The following is a 2,717-nucleotide window of genomic DNA, read 5'->3' on the forward strand; positions in this document are numbered from 1 at the left end:
TAAAAAATAGAGTAACACAAATGGCAAAAGAAGTCCAAAACGCCAATGAGGAAAAGAATGCCTTAAAAGGCAGAATTAGCCAAATGGAAAAGGAGATCCAAAAGATCACTGAAAAAAATAACATCTCAAAAATTAGAATGGAGCAAATGGAAGATGTTGACTTTATGAGAAATCAAAAAATTATAAAACAGAACACAAAGAATCAAAAAATGGAAAACAATGTGAAATATCTCATTGGGAAAACCACTGACCTGGAGAACAGTTCAAGGAGAGATAATTTTAAAATTATTGGGCTACCTGAAAGCCATGATCAAAAAAGAAAGCCTAGACATCATCTTTCAAGAAATTATCAAGGAAAACTGCCCTGATATTCTAGAAGTAGGTGTTAAAATAGAAATTGAAAAATTCCCCCCATCACCTCTTGAAAACTATCTCAAAATGAAATCTCCTGGGAATATTGTAGCCAAATTACAGAGTTCCCAGTTCAAGGAGAAAAGACTGAAAGCAGCCAGAAAGAAGCAATTCAAGTATTGTAGAAACACATTCAGGATAACAAAAGATCTAGCAGCTTCTACATTAAGGGACCAAAGGGCTTAGAATATGATATTCCAGAGGTCAAAGGAGCTAGAATTAAAACCAAGAATCACCTACCCAGAAAAACTGAGTATAATACTTCAGGGCAAAATATGGACTTTATTTTGTTGAGCTAAAACATCAATTCATTTAGAAGCAATAATATTTAAAATTATAAAAACCCCTTTCCATTATTGAGCACTAGAGGGAAAGGTTATAAAGTCAGACATGATGTTGTTGGAGAGGACAGCTATGTTGGATGGCAACAAAACAGCCACACTCTACCAGCCTTCCCACCTGGGAGCATTGTCTATGTTCCCGCTGAGGACATTACATAGGTTAGGGGGGCTGTTGGGGAGAAAGGGGAAAATGCAAAGTATCTCAAATCCATAACCATATAGATGGCCTAGCCACATCCATCCTTCATTTCAAACAACATGGTACCTGCCAGGATTCAGAATGTTGAAACACAGTTAATGTGACCTGGAGGCTTTATAGCCAGCACATTGGTAGCCATCAATTAGAAGGAGAGACAGAGCTTCCCTGGAACCATAAGATGAGTTGGGCACTGGTGGGCAGAGGGGGAGGGAAGGTATAAAGGCCTTCAGTGCTTCCAAAGCTTGTTAAAAAAAGAAAAAGAAAAGAAAAAGAGGGTTTTTGGGGTGCCTCCCATCCCCTCCCCTTACCCCTTACTCTGTCTCATGGGTTCAGTGTGGGGTGGGGGAAGATTAGCTGTTCCCTCTGACCCGCAAGCAGATGGGCAATGGATAGGGTAGGGTTGGGATCAAAGGTGAAAGAGGGAAGAAGGTAGGGGTGGTTGTTTGGACTGGCTGATGGTGAGATTCATGATTTAGTTGTTGAATTTTCATTACTTGGCAAACTGGAGGAGGAAGAAGAGGAGGAAGAAAAATCCATTCCTGTCAATTCTGGGGGATTTGTGGCAGTGTTCTGTCCACTTAAGCTTTTCTGAAATACTGGGAAGGTATCATGCTATTCCATCCTAGGGACTATGCAGCCATTGTGGAATAAGTAATTGCAAGGTATTTGCCAGCCATTCTCACCCAGTGCATAATCATCTTTGCACACAGGACATTCTAACCCTGAATTTATGTGTTCCTCTGTGACTTGTATGGTGGGAAGGGCTTGTATTTTCTCTTTGTCTGCTGGAGAGGGACTGCTGTTTTCAAATGGATTAAGGAGCTGGGTAATCATATCCAGGCCATTCACACCCTAAGCCTAGTCCATTGGATGTGAATACAAAACACCCCAAGGGCCCAATCACAGGTTTGGTATTGTTGCAGGTGCAATAATTCCATTGACCACTTGCTGAATAATTCCTTCTAACATTGGGAGGCTTCATGCCTGCCTGCAGCATGCCCTGCAGCAAGGAGCCTGTGGCTGCCATTAGCCATAATGGCAGCAGGACTGGTGTTCTCTGTCTTGCCTGTTCCCTGAGCCCCTGGCATCCTCAGACTGCAACCTAGGGCCAAATGTGGGAAAAGATGTCATCAAAAATCCCAGGAGGAAACTGGCCATAGCCCTGTGGCAAGGTGAATAAATGCTGATCCACATTCTCAAATGTTTTTCTGTTATGTTCCATAGGAGCTATAGCAGAGTTGGAACTATATTCAATATTTCTGGACTCTTCCAGAAGCTCTTCAGTAAAACCAGATTCACACATTGGGCAGATATAATCTGACAGCTGCAGGGAGATCTCAGCAGAACAGCAGTGGCAGAAGTACTGGCCAAGCTGCAGGGAAGCCTCCACCATTTCCTTCTTCTCATTCTCCAAAATATGGATATTCAATGAAATAGAGGACTTTCAAGCATTCTCAATGACAAGACCAAAACTGAATAGAAAATCTGACTTTCAAATATAAGAAGCAAGAGAAGCATGCAAAGGTAAACAGGAAAGAGAATTCAGAAGGGACTTACTAAAGTTGAACTCTTTTCTTTACATTCCTATGTGGAAAGATGATGTGTATAATTCATGGGATCCCAGTATTAGGGTAGGTGAAGGGAATAGACACATATGTATATAGACAGAGGGCACATGGTGAGTTGAATATGAAGGGATGATATCTAAAAAAATCAAATTAAGGGGTGAGAGAGGAATACATTGAGAGAGGGAGAAAGGGAGAGAT

General features: G+C 41.4%; 1 pseudogene; it reads right to left on the bottom strand.

The window, feature by feature from the left end:
* Positions 1–1,416: 1,416 nt before the first annotated feature.
* Positions 1,417–2,344, bottom strand: LOC118856027 (annotated as a pseudogene).
* Positions 2,345–2,717: the final 373 nt, after the last annotated feature.

Source organism: Trichosurus vulpecula, chromosome 7, assembly GCF_011100635.1.
Source record: "Trichosurus vulpecula isolate mTriVul1 chromosome 7, mTriVul1.pri, whole genome shotgun sequence".
Lineage (NCBI taxonomy): Eukaryota > Metazoa > Chordata > Mammalia > Diprotodontia > Phalangeridae > Trichosurus > Trichosurus vulpecula.